The sequence below is a fragment of the Alligator mississippiensis genome, chromosome 7 (assembly GCF_030867095.1).
Source record: "Alligator mississippiensis isolate rAllMis1 chromosome 7, rAllMis1, whole genome shotgun sequence".
Lineage (NCBI taxonomy): Eukaryota > Metazoa > Chordata > Crocodylia > Alligatoridae > Alligator > Alligator mississippiensis.
In genome coordinates this window covers 14,296,973-14,316,258 of record NC_081830.1, presented here as the reverse complement: position 1 = coordinate 14,316,258, position 19,286 = coordinate 14,296,973, and the positions used below count along the sequence as shown (strand labels likewise).

The 19,286-nt window shown below is 53.9% G+C and overlaps 1 long non-coding RNA gene and 2 other non-coding genes across 3 annotated transcripts; all 3 read right to left on the bottom strand.

Annotated features, from left to right (window-relative positions):
• Positions 1 to 154: 154 nt before the first annotated feature.
• Positions 155 to 6,321, bottom strand: LOC132251380 (uncharacterized). Its single transcript, XR_009463351.1, has 5 exons — positions 5,497 to 6,321; positions 5,330 to 5,405; positions 1,922 to 4,469; positions 1,741 to 1,825; positions 155 to 1,118 (listed from the first exon to the last, which is right to left on the bottom strand). It is a non-coding gene; the product is annotated as an uncharacterized LOC132251380 (long non-coding RNA).
• A 9,166-nt stretch (positions 6,322 to 15,487) lies between these two features.
• On the bottom strand, positions 15,488 to 15,561 carry TRNAT-AGU (transfer RNA threonine (anticodon AGU)). Its single transcript has one exon. It is a non-coding gene; the product is annotated as a tRNA-Thr (tRNA).
• Positions 15,562 to 16,975: 1,414 nt separating this feature from the next.
• On the bottom strand, positions 16,976 to 17,047 carry TRNAP-AGG (transfer RNA proline (anticodon AGG)). Its single transcript has one exon. It is a non-coding gene; the product is annotated as a tRNA-Pro (tRNA).
• Between the last annotated feature and the right edge of the window lie 2,239 nt (positions 17,048 to 19,286).

Here is a 19,286-nt window from a genome sequence, read left to right as displayed (position 1 = left end):
AGCACCACAATTTCACCGTACATTACTTTTTATTTTCTCAAATAAATCAGGACTGATTTCCTACAGTGCATTTACAGTTGTCAATTGGTGACTAGGCATCACCTGTCATATTATTTGACCATTTTTAAATCAGAACAGGACATATTTTTATTCAACAAGACAGATCAGATCGGTAGACAAAATGAAAAAGTTTATTATTCCTCCAGCCAGCTCACAACAGGAAAGGGTAATGGCCAAGTCCTCTCAGTGTAGAAGAGCACCAGGCACAAGGTGAAAAGGTTTTTTATACTGTTTATTCTTCGATTGTGCACATCCGGTTTGACACTAAGCACGCCAACTACCGCTAGGATCATTTGGACACAGATCTTCATGTATGGGGATGGAGATGAACCCTTTCAAACACGCATGGAGCTTCAATTTACAGACGCAACCAAATTGCACCACAAACAGCCTCAAACTGGCCCCACAACCTACGGCTAAAGCAAGCTACCGCCAAGCCATTAACCGAACTGAGCGCACACCTGCATTTCCACACCAACACTGACAACCCAACCCAGAAAACCCTACACGCTACCTTCGGTCACATCTATTTTGATCAACTCCTAAACTAGCAACAGCAAACAACCTGCAAAAACCTAGACCGCCACATATCAATACGCACAACTAGCACACCTCCTCAACCTCACTGCCTACAAATCGCGGCCAACCAAATACGCACAACGCCTCGACCTCACTGCCTACAAATCGCGGCCAACCAAATACGCACAACGCCTCAACCTCACTGCCTACAAATCGCAGCCAACCAAATACGCACAACGCCTCAACCTCGCTGCCTACAAATCGCGGCCAACCAAATACGCACAATGCCTCAACCTCACTGCCTACAAATAGGGCCAACCCAAGACCGAGTCCATGGTGCAACTTGAAGAATGCAGCAGCTTGCTCCTACTGAGTGTTTGAAAGTGTAGAGATGCACATGACAGTCTCCATCTGTACTTATCTAAGCATATATTAAACATGTGCCTCTCTTCCTCCTGCCCACACCAACCCACACTTGTTGTTTCTGAGCTTTCTTGTCCTGCTTTCTGTTCCTTCTTCTCCAGCTGCTCTTCAGGGACCTGCAATAGTACACAAGACAGAAGTGGAGTTGGCTGGCAATGAACTGCACACACCACTAAAAATATACACGAACGTAGCTCACGGTGCCCATTATACTCTTGAGCTTGGTGACCTTTTGAAAGAAGCAGGGTGTGACCGGCTTCCTGCTTACAGGGAGGTCCCACTGCTCCAAGGCTCCCTCAGCCACATTTTGGCTCTTACGTGACTGCGAGCTAGTGGCAGGGCGGTCACTGTGTCCAGAGTCCCTTTCCTTCGCACCCTTTTCCCTAGCTGGCTTTCCTCCCACCTCACCCAGTCCCAGTCCCAGTCCTCCACCCTGTCCCAGTCTTTGTCCTTGCAGTGCTGGAAAGACTTGGTGGTGCAGGGGGAATTCAATGCAGCCTGAGTGCATATCGAGCAGCTGCAGCTTCTCTCTTTTCAGCCCTGCTGTGAAGGGGTTCCTGCAGCCTCCCTGCAATCCCTAGGTAACCCCTCTGCCCAACCGCACAAAGTAGCCTAAGATTTGGAGAAAGCAGGGCAGGAGACCTGTGCCTTGCTTAGAAGCCAACAGACCCTGGACGTCCTGGCACTCCAAGCTTTCCACGGCTCACATACCCCAAGTCTTTACCCAAACTCTCTCACCTCTGTCTCCCGGTGGGCTGGCACTGTTTTCTGTCCTGGTTACAGGTTAACTGCTATTTGTCTGTTGTCTTCTCTGCTTCTTCCTCTAGAGGCAAAAAGGACAAGACAGAAACGGGGTGTCAATCAGCACGATGGAAGATGGGTCTGCAGGCCCCAATTTCTCTCCCTCTCTTATCCTTACCTGGGCCTGTGGCCACTGTCCTCTATCCGTGGAAAGTGGGGAAGGCAGACATCTGTGGTCTGGGCTGCCGACACCTGGGCCAGCCAGGAGCAGAGCGCGAAGGGCCAGGACTCTGGACAGAAGTGCTAGGACGGCACCATGAAGGTTACCACAGACACCGGCAACCCTGCTTACAGGGCGGTGCTCCCTGCACACAGCTGGCTGCGGGGCATGAAGCCCAGAGAAAACCTGTAAAGCCCTGAATGCCAGCTGACGGGTGCCCCAATCAGGGCTCAAAGCAGCCTCGTGTCTGGGGACACAAAGGCCATTACTTCAGCCACCCAACGTGGCTGCTACAGAGCCCAAAGGGCTAAAGGAGGCCTCCTCCTGCAAGGTCAGAGGGGTTGGGGGGGCACAGCCCTGTTTACAGGGTGCGAGAGGAGACCATCTCAATGGTGCCAGGAGCAGCAGAGCAGAGACCTGGACCCGAGTTACAGGAAGGTCACAAAGCCTCACGGGTCCCAGTGCACCCAGTATCCTCCACAAGCCTGCAACCTTCCCTGCAGTCTGTGGGGATCATCTGTGGCCAACCTCACCGAGTGGGACGAGACCCAACCCGGAGAAGCAAGGGGGCCTGGACCCTGCTTACAGGCTGCAGGCCGGGGGCGGGGGCGCAGAGCAAGGGCTGGCCAAGTGCCAGGGCACTCGTCCCCAGGGACTCGGCTGGGGAACACGTGGCTGTCTCTCAAGGAGGGCAGGAACTGCAATCGAGCTACCAAGTGCCCAAAGGACCCCAAAAAGAGGGGGCCTAAGGCCTGTACCCCGAACTACAGGGAGGCCATGTGCCCAAAAGTATTAGAGAGGGGGCCTAATGCTCCCTGAGACCAAAAGGCCTGGATATCCGTCCCCCTAGGTATGGAGGTGGGAGGAGAAGGCTACGAGGACGCATCTCGCCCCTTTTCCAGCACTGGGAAGAAAACAAAGTACGCTGCAGCGATTTTAACAACAAAAAGAAAATAACAAACGCTTTCACTCCCAGGCGCTCCTCTCTCTCGTTCTCCACACTCTCACAAGGGTAAAAAGTGTTCCCAGGCTGGAAAGGAGCTCGATGCTGCAAACTGCTTGACCTCGAGCCTTACACTGAAAATCCTCCTCCGCTCCCAGGGGGCGACAAGGCTGAGACCGGCGCCCTCGTTACAGGGCCCGGCCCGCCTGGCTAGTCAGGCTGCCCACGGCGGGCAAAAGGGAGAGGACCACAGCCCTGCTTACAGGAGGGGCCGTCAGGCCTGGCAAAAGACAGGACTGTCCCCAAAGGCATGTAGAGACCTGAACCCTGCTTACAGGGCAGGCCACAGCTCTGCAGAACCTAAGTGTCCAACAGGATGCACAGGACTCGTACCCTCATTACAGGGCACAGTCCGTGTGACTAGCCACACTGCCCAAGAGGGGCAAAAGGGAAAGGCCCATAGCCCTGGTTACAAGGAGGGCCACAGCCAGCCAAAAGACGGAGCTGTCCCCAAAGGCACATTGAGACCTGGACCCTGCTTACAGGGTGGTCCACTGCTCTGCGCAATCTAGCCGTCCACCAAGAGACACGGGACTCACACCCTCGTTACAGGGCATGGTCCGTCTCACTTGCCACACTGCCCAAAACAGGCAAAAGGGAAAGGCCCACAGCCCTGCTTACAGAGGGGGCGGTCAGGCCTGGCAAAGGACAGGGCTGTGCCCAAAGGCACATAGAGACCTGGGCCCTGTTTACAGGGTGGTGCACAGCTCTGCACAATTTAGCCCTCCACCAAGAAACGTGGGACTCGCACCCTCCTTACAGGGTGGCCCAGCTGTCTGGATGTGGAGTGCCAGGCATAGATGCATGAAAAAGGACAGGTGCCTGGACACAAGGATCAGAGAGGAGGCCACAGGCTTCAACCCAGACCACGGGAAGGTCATCAAGCTCTGGGGTCTAAGGAGTTTGCCGTCACCCCACGAGACTCGGCTCCAGTATGCGAGGCTGCCCTGCAGCACAGCGCTGCAGACTGCTCCGGCTGTCTATGCCAGTGGAAAGAGGCTATGTCCATCCTGCTTACAGGGGCTCCTCTCCGACTGGCTGGGAACAGCAGTGGACTTTGACTCCCAATTACAGGACGTCCAATGCTAGGAACATTCAAACTGCCTGTCATTCTTACACGGTAAGACGCACCATGCACCCTACTCACAGGAGGCTGCTCCCCTGGCAGTCATGTCTGGCAGCTGGCCCGGGCCCCGCTTACAGGGCAGCCCCACTGCGCAAGACCACTGACTAGATCCACACTCTTTACAAAGGAGGTGGCGGTGACACACGCCTTGCTTACAGGGTTGTCCACTTCCACCCAACTGCCGCACAAGCGCAACAGGATCAAACGCACAAGCTCGTTACTGCGTTACAGAGAGCTCATGCAGACAAAATTTGACTAATACATGACTGATACTTAAAGGCAGGGAGATCACTCTGTCCAGAGTCCTTTCCCTTCGCATCCCATTTTCCTGGCTTTCCGCCCTGGTGTGGTTCGCCCGCTGCTCGTCCATCTGGCACCTGCAAAAAGGAAAAAGCAAAGAAATAAGGACTCACCCCCGACAAAGAAACAGAGACACAGTCTGGGTGTAAAGCATGGGGTCAGAGACTGAGACAGGGAGTTGTAATGTCTGTTTGGTCCTTCCCTGCCACCCCTGTGCAGCCGTCTTCTGTTTGACAGCGGGGTGAGAAGGAATCTCCTTGTTCAGCTCCCAAAGACTAGCTCAGCTGGAAATGGAAAGCCATGGGCCACAAGCCGACAGGCCCAACTCGTACCACATCACAAGACTGGCACAGCACAAGGCACCTGCAATCCTACTTACAGGATGGTGCCCCCCCGCTCCCCGCAAACACCAGCTGCCATGGCACAAGGCTGACCAAACGCTGGTTGCTCAGGCGGTGCGGTTCAAGGAAACAAGCATCCGCACACGTGGAGGACAATGGGCAGAAACTACAACTTCCTCGACAGCAAAGTCAAACCCCTGAAAGGACCAAAAAAACATTCAAAACACCTGCATTCAAGTTGGGGACGTAACCAAACCCCAGGTAACAGCAGTGAGTGGGGGAAGGAACGACTGCCCGCTTTCAGCTACCAGACCGAACCCAAGTGACAGCAAGCTCACAACGCCCAGTGTCCTAAAGAGCTTGCTGCCTTGGAAAAGCAAAGCGGACATGACATGCCTCTGGTTTACAAGATCCTCAGTACTTCACCTAAAACTTATCCGCGTATGACAACATCAGGAGCTAAGATACGAATCCTGCTCCTAAGAAGGTGCCAACAAACCAGACTTCCAAGGCCCCCCCAATCCCAAGGCCTATGGCTTGGCAAAGGGACCAAAAATAAATGAAGAAAAAAAGGGGCCGCATCAGAACTCCCTTACCTTTGCATGGTTTTCCTCCCTCCTTGTCCGCTGACTCCTGCTTGTGCGCCATCTTTCCAGCTGCTCCTATCAGGGCCTATAGTAAACACAGGCAGACACTGCATTTAACTCGCCATGTTGAAAAACACGTCTATGGGCTGCAACTTCTCTCCCACTTTAAGCCATACCTGAATCTGGTGCCGATCTGTCCTCTATCCGTGGAGATGGGGGACGTCAGATGTCTGTGGTCTGGGCTGCCGACATCTGGGCCAGCCAGGAGCAGAGCGCAATGGGCCAGGACTCTGGACAGAAGTGCTAGGACGGCACCATGAAGGTGGCCACAGACACCGGCAACCCTGCTTACAGGGCGGTGCTCGCTGCACACAGCTGGCTGCGGGGCATGAAGCCCAGAGAAAACCTGTAAAGCCCTGAATGCCAGCTGACGGGTGCCTCAGGTGGTCTCAATCAGGGCTCAAAGCAGCCCTGTGTCTGGGGACACAAAGGTTATGGCTTCAGCCACCTATCATGATGGGCACAGAGCCCAAAGGGCTAAAGGAGGCCTCCTCCCACAAGGTCAGAGGGGTTGGGCGGGGCGCAGCCCTGTTTACAGGGTGTGAGAGGAGACCATCTCAATGGTGCCAGGAGCAGCAGAGCAGAGACCTGGACCCGAGTTACAGGAAGGTCACGAAGCGTCAGGGGTCCCAGCGCACCCAGTTTCCTCCACAAGCCTGCAACCTTCCCTGCAGTCTGTGGGGATCATCTGTGGCCAACCTCACCGAGTGGGACGAGACCCAACCCGGAGAAGCAAGGGGGCCTGGACCCTGCTTACAGGCTGCAGGCCGGGGGCGGGGGCGCAGAGCAAGGGCTGGCCAAGTGCCAGGGTACTCGTCCCCAGGGACTCAGCTGGGGAACACGTGGCTGTCTCTCAAGGAGGGCAGGAACTGCAATCGAGCTACCAAGTGCCCAAAGGACCCCAAAAAGAGGGGGCCTAAGGCCTGTACCACAAACTACAGGGAGGCTGTGTGCCCAAAATTATTAGAGAGGGGGCCTAATGCTCCCCAAGACCAAAAGGCCTGGAAATCCGTCCCCCTAGGTATGGAGGTGGGAGGAGAAGGCTACGAGGACGCATCTCGCCCCTTTTCCAGCACTGGGAAGAAAACAAAGTACGCTGCAGCGATTTTAACAACAAAAAGAAAATAACAAACGCTTTCGCTCCCAGGCGCTCCTCTCTCTAGCTCTCCACACTCTCACAAGGGTAAAAAGTGTTCCCAGGCTGGAAAGGAGCTCGATGCTGCAAACTGCTTGACCTCGAGCCTTACACTGAAAATCCTCCTCCGCTCCCAGGGGGCGACAAGGCTGAGACCGGCGCCCTCGTTACAGGGCCCGGCCCGCCTGGCTAGTCAGGCTGCCCACGGCAGGCAAAAGGGAGAGGACCACAGCCCTACTTACAGGGGGGGCCACCAGGCCAGGCAAAGGACAGGGCTGTCCCCAAAGGGACATAGAGAGCTGGACCCTGCTTACAGGGATGTCCACTGCTCTGCGCTATTTAGCCTTCCACCAGGGGCACGGGACTTGCACCCTTGTTACAGGGCGGCCCAGGGGTCCAGACGTGGAGTCAGACACAGATGCATGAAAAAGGACAGGTGCCTGGACACAGGGGGAGAGGAGGCCACAGATTTCAACCCAGACCATGGGAAAGTCATCAAGTTCTGGGGTCTAAAGAGTTGGCTGTCACCCCATGAGGCTCAGCTCTGGTGTGCAAGGCCGCCCTGCGGCACAACAGTGCAAACTGCTCCGGCTACCTAAGGCCAGTGGAAGGAGGCTACGTCCACTCTGCTTACAGGGGCTCCTCTTCGACTGGCCAGGAATAGCAGTGGATTTTGACTCCCAATTACAGGATGTCCAGCGCTAGACATTTTTTCTCATGTTAGAAAGCAGCACGCACCCCACTTACGGGTTGCTGTGCAACTGGCAGCCAAGTCTGACAGCTGGCCTCGACTCTGATGACAGGGTGGGGCTGTGCTGTGCAAGACCAGTAACCAGATCCGCGGCCTTTACAAACATGGTGGTGGTGACACACCTCGATTACAGGGTTGTCCGCCTTCCACCTGACTGCTGCAAAAATGCAACAACATCAAGGGCAGAGAGTCGTTTCTGAGTTACAAAGAGCTCGCCCAAAGGCTCACAAAGCCGAAATTTGGCTAAGACATGATCGAGACCTGAAGGCAGGGATGCCACTCTGTCCAGAGTCCCTTTCCTTCACATCCTGTTTCTCTGACTGGCTTTTCTCCTACCTCGCCTCTTCCCCGCTGCTTTCCCCATCCGCGTCTCCTTCCCGTTCTTCCGAGGCCTGCAAGAACAGAGACCGAGATGGGCTATAAGTGAACAGAGCCAGAGCATACATCTAGCAACCGTAACCCTTAATGCGCTTAGTATCCTCTGGAAACTTGCAACCTCCCCCATAATGCACAGGCAATACAATACCTCTGGCCAACCTCAGAAAGTAGCCTCAGACAAGCAATAAAGGCAGGGTACCTGAACCTTGCTCCCAGACTAGGGGCACAGGAAATCCCACCCCAAACCTTCCAAATCCCAGGGTGTGCAACTTAGCAATGAAACCTGGGGAATGGACACTCCCCGTGTCCAATTTCTCTTACCTTTACCTCCTGTTTGGCTGGCCTGGCCTTCTTCCCTCCTGGTCAGCTCACTGCTGCTCGCCTGCCATCCCGTCTGCTTGTCTTTCCTGGGGCGATGTGCATCGACCCTCAAAGGGGACCGGTCTCGCAGGATTCGGGGCTGCAGCCTCAGGTGGCCGGTCCAGGCAAGTGATGTCTTCCATCAATCCCTTTTCAGCAAGGGATTCAGCATCCTGGACGACCAGCTCCGACACACTCAGCACACACTCAGGACACACACAGTGGTTACAAGGGAACCACTGCAGAAATTAAAGGGGGCAGTGGGCGGGGAAACTTGGATGCGAAATAACAGGAGAGAAGAGGAGAGAAACAGCGCAGCGGGGAAGGATGAACTTGGAGGTGAAAGGCACCAGACACCAAGGAGGTGCCTGGCAGATCAATTTTATTTGTCCATTAAATAGCAGGCCGGCTCACACCTGCTTTTGCGTTGTCTTCTCTGCTGGTTTTCTTCGGCGGCACCCCCTGTGCTCTTGCTTCCCCATGGGATGGCCTTGAGAGGGCACAAGCCCCCTCAAGTGACCACCAGTGCTTGACCGCCCACAGAGCTAGGCAGCACCACACCGTAGCTCGGGCTTGGGGGTGTGAAAGACTGTCAGTGCTTGACCCGTTTGCGAGCAGGGCAGCACCACACCACAGCTCGGCAAGATGACCCCGAGAGCAGACAGCGGCGACCTCCAGGCCCTCGCCCACTGCAGCCCCAAGTGGTGCCTTAAGGAGGGGCCGCGGGCCAAGCCTTTTGGACAGAGAAGACCATTTGGCTGTGGGGCCGGTGTTACTCCAATCTCCAGGCAAGACTACAGGCTGGTTTATTTTAGGTGCTGATGGATGGGCCCACTTTAGTGATCAAGTGCTCCCATCTCAGCTCATTTCCGGCTTGTGGCACTCTCTGTAGGTAGATGGCTGAATACTCCCAGTTGGACCGGGATAGCACAGCACCTCCCCTTGCAGGCGGAGGGGAAAATGTGCCACGTCCTATTGAATTCTCATCGTGCTTTCTCTTTTCTGGCCACAAAGAGGCAGCAAAGGCTCATGTGAAACTCCACTGCTCCTTGTTCTGTTATCTGCCCCCACTGGGAACAGCCCAGCTCCATCCTCATTGCAACCCCCTGCAGGGAGCTGAAGCTGAGCGGCAAGGACAATTCTGCTGCTGCTTGAAGGCACCTTGCAAAGAGAACAGGTTTGTGCATGCACCAGTTGAGAAGGGAATTGTTCTTGGGGAAAAAATTCACCAGAAGCCTTTATTTTATTGCTTTTACTCTCAGTTGCAGGAAGGGATCTTGCTGCCGCTTTGGCTGTGCATACTTATGTCCAGGAGAATACCCACAGGCCCTCCTCACCCAGTACAGAGGTAACGAGGGTCCTTCATCCGTTCTTCTCCCAGCTGCCAATGCAATTGGTGCATCCGAGGCAGGCTGTGGGCAAGTTGGGGGTCAGGGGGATGGTGGGAAAATGTGCCACCATGGCTAATTTCTGCTTCCAAACCCCTGAGATGTCTCTGCCCACGTTGGGGGCCAGACAGACCAGTCTCCATGTCCCAGAGTCTGATCAGCACCAGGTCAAGAGCTGCAGCCGAGAGCGGTGTCATCAAAAGAGTTTGCTAGCCTGGTGGGGAGAGTGCTGGCTTGGAGGCTAGGAATCATGGGTTCAATTCCCACCTTGGTATAATGAGCAAGTATCCTTTGTAAATTGGTGTCTGGGGTGAGTTCTTTACTCCTGGAGCCCCTGACTCTTTCATTGCTGTGGCCAGAGGCATCGAGATAAGAGGCGCACCCGACAGGTGTCCAGGAAGGAGAGCTTGCTGGCCTTGTGGCTGAGGTGCTGCCTTGAGACACTGGTGGCATGGGTTCTAGTCCTGTGTGTGTCTGGGCCTGGTGAGTGAGCCCAAGACCCATGGCCTGGGTGCCCCCCTAGCTGTGCTGTTTGAGCACACAGCAGCTGGGGTTGGCTGCTGCTCAGCATGACTTTGTTGTTGCAGGACCTTTTGGAGGTCACAGAGAGGTCGCCCAGGTCTGGGGGGCGTCTGGTTTTGGCACTCCAAATGTACATGTCCAGTGTACAGTCGTCCACTTCCGCATTACTGATTACGTATATGTCTTTTAGTCTCAAAAAACCAGGAGTCTCAAAACCAGACTAGTAGTACTTCTACAGTCACATGGACAACTGTACACTGGACATGTACACCGGGAGTGCCAAAACCAGACGCCCCCAGACACCCCCCCCCCCCCGGGCGACCTCTCCGTGACCTCCAAAAGGTCCTGCGACAACAAAATCATGCTGAGCAGCAGCATGGAGCCAACCCCAGCTGCTGTGCGCTCAAACAGCACAGCTAGGGGGCACCCAGGCCATGGGTCTTGGGCTCACTCAGGATCACTCACCAGCCCAGACACACACAGGACTAGAACCCATACCTCCAGTGTCTCAAGGCAGCGCCTCACCCACAAGGCCAGCAAGCTCTCCTTCCTAGAGACCTGTCGGGTGCGCCTCTTATCTCGATGCCTCTGGCCGCAGCAATGAAAGAGTCAGAGGCCCTGAGTGTAAAGAACTGGCCCCATAGATGGGCTTACAAAGGGTACTCAATCACAATGACAGGGTGGGATTTGAACCCATAACACCAAGCTTCTAAACCAGCACCTCACCCACAAGGACAACAAGCTCTCCTTCAAGGAGACCTGTCGGGTGCGCCTCTTGACTTGGTGCCTCTGGCCACAGCAATGAAAGAGTCTGGGCCCCAGTAGTAAAGAACTGGCCCCAGAGACCAGCTTATCCATTCCAGGGTGGGATTTGAACCCATGACACCAAGCCTTTAAACCAGCACTCTCCCCACCACACTAGCAACCTCTCCTAGCCAGCAAGCTCTGGGCCGCACCTCTTGACCCTGTGCCTCCGGCCCCAGCAATTAAAGGGACAGCAAGCTGGCTGCGCTGCAGTACTCACAGTGCCAGGGCTCGGGCAGAGGTGCAAGTGCAGCCAAATCAGGTGGAGAGAGAGAGAGAGAGAGAGAAATAGTGCAGGGTTTTTTTTATCTCTATATTGCGCTCTCTCTCTCTCTCTCTCTCTGTGACACAGGAGGGAGACAGCTGGAGAGACCAAGGGTGCGCCACAGGCCTTGCGCCCCGGCCCTCCCCGGGAGCTGGTTAAATACAGGGTTGTGTTCCTGTATTAATGCGGACCCTAGGACCATCTTAGACTCCTCTCAAACTTCCCTTGCTTTACGTAGCCAAGGGGTCATCATCACTGCACCCGCTTGAAGCGGGGACCTGTTACATGGAGCACCTGGTGCGTGGAAGAGGGGTGCAGACTGAGACTCAGGGCAGAGCCACAACAAAAAAGGACCTTGGGCAGGTAAAGTGGGGCTTCGGTTGCAAGCCGGGAGCCTGAATCCAATACTGTTACCCAAAAACTTCGACTCGGCTGGTGCCCAACCCTGAAGGTGACCAGACATCAGGGCCTCCTCTATCTCGGACCTTAAGGCTTCCCCGATGGCAACAGCTGCGTCTCAGTGAAGGCCAAAAAGTTTCCCAATCTTACCCGATCAGCAACCAGGCGCCCAACTCGCCTAAACCCGTCAGCATTCAGAATATAAGCCTATCTCCCCAGCCAGCCCCACCGCCCCCACGGAGCAGCGCCGGCTCACGCCGTCCCGCACCTCTTCTCCAGCCCTACAAACACCACGTCCCGCAGGCCGGGCCTGCCACCTCCGCGGCTCCCGGCTCAGCCCTGCCCCGAGCAGGGTTGGCTTTCCCCTGCGGGCTGCCAGGTAGAGCCGGCACCACGGGACGGCAGCACTGAGCAGGGGTTTTTCTTTCGGTACATTTTTTGTTTTTTGATGTGGATCAGCCAAAAGCAAAAGCAGCTTTGTATCCTATGTCAGTCAGAAGCCTCCACTTGGTCAAATGCATTTTTGTTTCAACTGTTTGAAAATATTCATTCCCTCCCTCCAGCCAAACATGCTGGGAAACATGCTGACCGTCACTGACTCACCATTTCCCCAATAATTAAAATAAGTAATATGGCTGAAAATAAATTCAAAATGAATTTAAAAATTATATATTTTTAAAATATAATGGCAGTGAGAAAATGTGTCTGGCTCCCTCCCAACTCAGTGGCCCCTCAGGGATGAAAATCGGGAGACATGGCTGAAAGCCCGTGGACATTACATTGAACAGGCATGGGGAGGGGCAGAAACCACAGCTGGACTTCAGGGACTTGTGAAAACCTGGAGGTGACTGGGTATGGACACAGGCATTGTCCTTCTCGCAAGGGGACAAGCGTATCTTCCCCCCTGCCGTGACCCAGCCCGGTACAGAAAGAGCACCCATCATGCTAGTAGAAGTAGCAAGACTCATACCAGAGCCATTCAGAGACTACGGTCTGAAACACTGGAACTAAAAAACACCAAGAAGCTGACAAGTTAGTCCTAAGTATTTTACTTTTATTGGGACCAGTTTCTTTTTTTAGACAAGGATCGGCTGGACTTCCACAGATCATACCAAAGCATCACTCCTTCACTGTACCTTATTTTCAGTTCCTCACAGAATCGGGACTGATTTCCTACAGTGCATTAGCAATTGTGAAATGATGACTAGGCACCATCTGTTACAGTCTTTTACCACTTGTTTAATGCAAATGTTTCCTGTTGTGACTTACAAGTAAGACCATGGACTGGATCAGTAGATGGAATGAAAAAGTTTATTCCTTCAGCCAGCCTCAGTAGGAAGGATAATGGCTGAATCTTCTCAATGTAGACACACACCAGCCACAAGGTGAAAAGTTTTTTATACCATTGAGTATTCGACTGCGTACATCTTAGGTCCGCTTGTTCCTACTGGTTAGACAACGACGTCAATTAACTTTATGATCGTTTAGACACAGGACAAGATCTTCGTCCCTGTGGAGCTAGAGATTAACACTTTCAAGCACCCATGGAGCCTTCACTTCCAGACGCAAACGAACTGCACCACAGACAGCCTCAAATTGGCCCCGCAACCTCCAGCCGAAGCAGCTACAGCCAAGCCACGAACAGAACCGAGCACAAACCTGCGTTTCTACGCTACCACTGAGACCCGCTCAACAAGAAAAACCTACACGCTGCCTTCACAGTCGCATCTATTTGGACCAACCGCTTAACTAGCAAAGCCAAACAACCCACAAAACCCTCGACTGCCGCATATCAGTACGCACAACCGGCACAATGCCTCAGCCTCGCCACGCACAGTCGGGGCCAACCCAAGACCAAATGCACGGTGCAACTTGAAGCGTGGGGCTGCTTGCTCCTAATGGGTGTTTGGAAGTGGAGAGATGCACACCGTCTCCATCAGGACTCGTCTAAACATGCATTAACAATTCCCCTCCCTCCCTCCCGCCCACCCCAACCCACACTATTTGTTCCCCAGTTTCTTTTCCTGCTTCCGTTCGCTCTTGTCCAGCTGCCCTTGAGGGACCTGCAATAGTACACAAGACAGAAGTCCAGCTGACTGGCAATGAATTGCACACCCCCATACCATATAAAATAACGTAGCTCATGCCGCCTACTGTACTCTCAAGCTTGGTGTCCTTTCAAAACAAGGGGGGTGTGACATACATCCGGTTTCCTAAATGAGGAGTACCCCGCTAGCACTCACCCGTGTATGACAACAGGAGGACCTCAGGCACGAATCCTGTGTATAAGGGGGTCCCACTGCTCCAAACCTTCCACGACATGTTCATCACAAGGTCGACAACTTGGGGATGCAACTTGCAGAGAGGACAGACACCGTGTCCAAACTCCTTTACCTTCCCTCCGGGTGGGCTGGCGTGGGTCTCTTCCCTCCTTGGTGGCTAACTCCTGCTTGCCTGTCATTTCCCTGCTTCTCCTTCTGGGGCCTTAAATCCAATGCCTGTCTGTTTTCTAAGTCAGCACGTGAGAGGACGAGACTACAGGCGACCTCTGCTACTGCTATCGCCTTGTGTCTACTGCCTTTTCCCCAGACCTCTGCCACTGCTATAGCCTTGTCTCCACTGCCTTTTCTCCTGATCTCTGCCACAGCTATCACCTTATCAGGAGAAAAGGCAGTGGAGACAAGGTGATAGCAGTAGCAGAGGTCAGGAGAAAAGGCAGTGGCAATCAGGCGATAGCAGTGGCAGAGATCAGGAGAAAAGGCAGGGGAGACAAGGCGATAGCTGTGGCAGAGGTCAGGAGAAAAGGCAGCGGAGACAAGCCGATAGCTGTGGCAGAGGTCAGGGGAAAAGGCAGCGGAGACAAGGCGATAGCAATAGCAGATGTCAGGAGAAAAGGCAGTGGAAACAAGGTGATAGCAGTAGCAGAGGTCATGGGAAAAGGCAATGGAGATCAGGCTATAGCAGTAGCATAGATCAGGAGAAAAGGCAGTAGACACAAGGCGATAGCAGTAGCAGAGGTCAGGAGAAAAGGCAGTGGCAATCAGGCGATAGCGGTGGCAGAAATCAGGAGAAAAGGCAGAGGAGACAAGGCGATAGCTGTGGCAGGCCATGGTTAGAATAGAACAGAGCAAGGGTGAAAAGGACCCTTGGCTTGGGGGACCAAGGAGACGGGCAAGGAGGTGCCTAAACCTCCCTGCTCTGGGACATGCACCGGCTGCACCAGGGAAATGGCGCCAGCTGCCTCTGGAGCTGGATAAAAGGGGATGCTCAGCACAACAAGCTCCAGGGCCAGGCTGCCCAGGCACAGCACCAACCAGGGCTCATCTGGGAGTTAAACCCAGGATCTCTCACATCCTAAGTAGGAATCATGCTCCTAGACCAACAAGTCACATGCCTAGCATTGCTCACCTTTACCCTGCAAGAGTCCATGTGACCCCTGAGCACCTGAGCAGCAGCTGCACCACAGGCAGGCCCTGCTGGCCTTGGCCTCATGCTGCAGAAGGGGGAGCAGACAGTGCAGGGGAAGCAGCAGCCACCCTCACTGCTGGGGTCTGGGGGTGGAGCAGCCCTCCCAGGGTGGGCACAGGATCTGCAGACAGTCATAGAGGGCTGCACCAGCATGCTGCAGACTGCTGTGGGACAAGAAAACAGGTGGCCAGGGAGCCTCATGTGGGACTACCTTTTAAAGAGTGATCCTAGCACGCACGCAGCTGTGGCTGGAGCCTCCACCTCCTGCTAGCTACGGCAGGGAGGCAGAGCAGGGCCAGAGGAGGCCTGGGGCAGGCTGCTCCCATAAGGAGGAAATCTCTTCCAAATGGATGCATGTGTAGACAACATCCCAGGGCTGGCTCACTGCACAGGACATCACTGAGAAGTAAACCCAAATAGCATTAATTGCATGTGTAGGCAGCCCCTGTGACTTATGAGGAACGACTTGTGACTGAGTACAATGATCTGATGAGGTTTGAATAATGATTGGTTTTAGAGTCCAGAGTTCCAAAATTTAGCCCATGAACTGCCTTAAAGCAATAAAATAGTGAGATTTGAACTCCTAAGCCCAGGCCTCTACACCCTGAGCTACAGAGCCATGCCAAGTGCAAGACATAGGCCCTGCTGGGATTTGAACCCAGGATCTCCTATTTACTAGACAGGTGCTTTAGCCAACTAAGCCACAGGGCCTCCTCTCCTTGGGTCAAAATCATGGGCATTTCAGCAGTGTCATTCAGGGTTTATGTCAGGATATCAGTTTAGCTCATTTGTTTCCCTACAGGAGCCTAATGATCAGGGTTTTCCATTTCCCTCGGAAAAAAATGGAGTAAATTGTGAATTTACCTTTTACCGGAGGCAAATGTGGATTTCTCATTTTACCAGGGAAGCCCGTGAATTTTGCAGTTTTGCCATAAGCTCCCTGCAGGCTAGCACAGTTCATATTTGCCAGGAGCTGGCAGGGAGCTGGAGGAGGGCGGTACATGCACATGGCCCCAGGCAGCCCAGAAAGCAGGTCCTGATGCAGGGTGTAGGAAAGGGGCGGTATTGAGCCCCCATAGGGAGGAAAGGAGTAATAGGGGTAGTTGGGAAGGCGGGGGCTGGGGCTGCCCCACTGTTCCCTGCCATGCTGGGCCGTGCCCACTGGGCTGTGCCGGTCCCAGGGTAGGGGAGCAGGGTGGGAGCCGGCACCCACCATGTGGATAGATCTGGGGGGTGCAGGTCTCCCCTGCTACCCGGGGAGTGCGTGCAGAGCCAGAGAGCTGCCACCCCCTCCGCCCAAGGACACAACCTGCCCTGCGCTCAGATCTGGCGGGCACGGGTTCCCCCTGCCCCCTGGGCGTGCATGCAGCAACGGAGAACCAGCCTCCCGTGCCCAAGCCCACAGCAGGCAGGCAGCAGCGGGGAGCCGGGCTGCAGAAGCTGTGACCTCCTGCCTCCTTGCCCAACTCACAAGCTTCTCCTCTTCTCCTTCCCTCTTCTCCTCTTCACACACCACACCAGGTAACAAGGCCACACACCTTGCCACAAGAACGACTTCAACCGGGGAACTTCAAACTGGGCAGTCAATGCTCTACCAGCTGAGTGACACCGCTTCTAGGAAAGAAAGAGCATCCCTCTTGGCTCAAGACCGTCAAGCAGGCCAGCGAGCAAGTGAAAATGGTAGCAGCCAAGCATTTCTATCGGCTTCACCGCGTGGTGGAGCTTGCACACGGCCCCTCCAACTGGGCTCCAGCCCCTGGCACAGGTACCGCCTGCCACATCTCCACACCGCAGGTTCTGCACCAACCAAACTGTGCCCTGAAGATGCCTTGCTCAAGGACATTCTTCTCAGACGACAGCTCCCTCACCCACACAAAAGTACTCACCTGCCCCGGTGGCAGGCACTGCCTTCTGAAAACCCCCACAGCCCAACTTGATGCCTCGATGGCCACCGTCACCCAATACTATGATTTTGGGGGGAGCAAGGAGGTGTCTAAATCTCCCTGCTCTGGGCCACACACCAGCTGCACCAGGGAAATGGCCTCACCTGCCTCTGGAGTTAGATGAAAATGCTGCTCAGCACACCAGGCTCCAAGGACAAGTGGTACAGGCACAGTGCTAAGCAGGGCTCATCTGGGAGTTGAACCCAGGACCTCCCACACCCTAAGTGGGAATCATACCCCTAGACCAACGAGCCAGATACCTATAAGCACTAACCCTGCCCTGCTGCATTTCAGACCCTGCGACACGGGCCCCTCTTGTGCCATGGAAGCGCTGCCGGATGTCCGAGCTCAGGCTTCCAAGCTGTCTTTCCTTGGTGGCTCTTCCCACCATGGCAAGCTCTGAAGAGTTGCTCTCCCCTTTGGGCAGAAGGCCAGAAGGTCCTGTGCAGCCAGGCAGGACTTGAAGGGGAAGCAAAATGCCAGTGGCCGGTAGCCCCAAGAGATGCACTGGGAGGTCAGGCTTGGGGTGGGCAGGAACGACCCAAGTGGGAACGAGGGCCCCGGCTCAAGACGGGTGTAGTTGCACCAGGCCCTGCCTTCTGAAAACCCACATGGCCCTGCTTGTTGCCACGATCGCCACCGTCCCCCACCAGTTTGGGGAGCCAAGGAGATGGGCAAGGAGGAGGAGGAGGAGGTGATGCTGGGTGGGCAATCCCCACTCCCTTGCAGCGCTGCCAGCCCCGGGGACCCGCAGCTGCCCCGCATCCCCGCCCCAGCGCTGCATTACACACACGAGCCTCCACTTGGTTCCTTCTCCCCACTTCCCAGTCCCTGAATCCCTGTTCCTCAGTCCCAGTGTCTTATTCCCAGCTCCCAGTCCCTCATTCTGTTTCCAGTCCCTTATTCATTCCCAGTTTCTTATCTCCAGTTTCCATTTCCTTAATCCCCCATTCCTTAGTCCCAATTCCTTATCCCCACTTTCCAGTTCCTTATTCCCAGATCCCAGTTCCATATTCCCAGTTTGCAGTTCCTTATTCCCAGTTTCTTAATCCCCATTCCTTACTCCCAGTTTCTTATTCCCAGCTCCTTATTTCCACTTTTCAGTCCCTTGCTTCCCATTCCTTATCCCCATTTAACAGTTCCTTAATCCCCGTTGCTCAGTCCCAGTTTCTTATTTCCAACTCCCAGTTCCTCATTCCCAGTTTCCAGTCCCTTATTCGTTCCCAGTTTCTTATCCCCAGTTGCCAGTTCCTTAATCCCCCATTCCTTAGTCCCAGTTTTTTAGTCCCAGTTTCCAGTCCCTTATTTTCCCTTCCTTATCTCCACTTTCCAGTTCCTTATTCCCAGCTCCCAGTCCCTTATTCCCAGTTTCTTATCCCCAGTTTCCAGTTCCTTAATCCCTGATTCCTTAGTCCCAGTTTCTTGTTCCCAGATCCCAGTTCCTTAGCCCCAGTTTCCAGTCCTTTATTTGCCCATCCTTATCCCCACTTTCCAGTTCCTTAATCCCTCTTGCTCAGTCCCAGTTTGTTATTCCCAACTCCCAGTTCCTCGTTCCCAGTTTCCAGTCCCTTATTTTCCCTTCCTTATCCTCTTTCATTTCCTTATTCCCAGCTCCCAGTCCCTTATTCCCAGTTTCTTATCCCCAGTTTCCAGTTCCTTATTTCCTGTTCCTTATCCCCAGTTTCCAGTTCTTTATTCCCAGCTCCCAGTTCTTTATTCCTAGTTCCTTATTCCCAGTTTCCAGTCCCTTATTTCCAGTTTCTTGTCCCTATTCCTTAATCCTTGTTCCTTACTCTCAGTTGTTTATTCCCAGTTTCTTATTCCCAGTTCCAAATGCCTTTTCCCCAGTTTTCAGCTCCTTATTCCCAGCTCCCAGTTCCTTATTCCCCGTTCCTTACTCCCAGTTCCCAGTTCCTTCTTCCTGATTCCTTATTCCCGTGTCCTTCTTCCTGGTTCTTTATCCCCAGTTTCCAATTCCTTATTCCCAGTTCCTTATTTCCAGCTCCAAATTCCTTATTCCCAGTTCCTTTTTCAAAGCCAATCTGTAGCTAACAAAAGCTTGGTAATCATGAATTAAATATTGTAGAGAGAGAGAATGCCAACTTCAGCCTCATTGCAGGCAGCAGGGATGGTGGCAGGGGCCCTGGTTTAGGGAGCAACATGGCAGTGAGAATCCCTTTGTAGTGGGTGGAAACAGTTAATCCTCTGGTTTTGGGTCCCTGGCAGGATGTGGTTTGGTTAGATTAATTTATGTCCTCCTCCCCACTCCCCACAATCATCCTTTATGCCTCACTTTCCCTGGTGGCGTCTCTCATTGTGATACCATGGGGGAAAACAGCTTAACATTGCCCTGAACCAGTCCTGAAAGGGGGATTTGGGGTTCTGGGTTTTTTTTCTCCATTTGCTAGAGAAATGGTCATCAAGAACAAACTGTTTGCATCTAAAGAAATTGCTTATCTCATTGCTTAGGTCATCAAGAACAAACCACTTTCA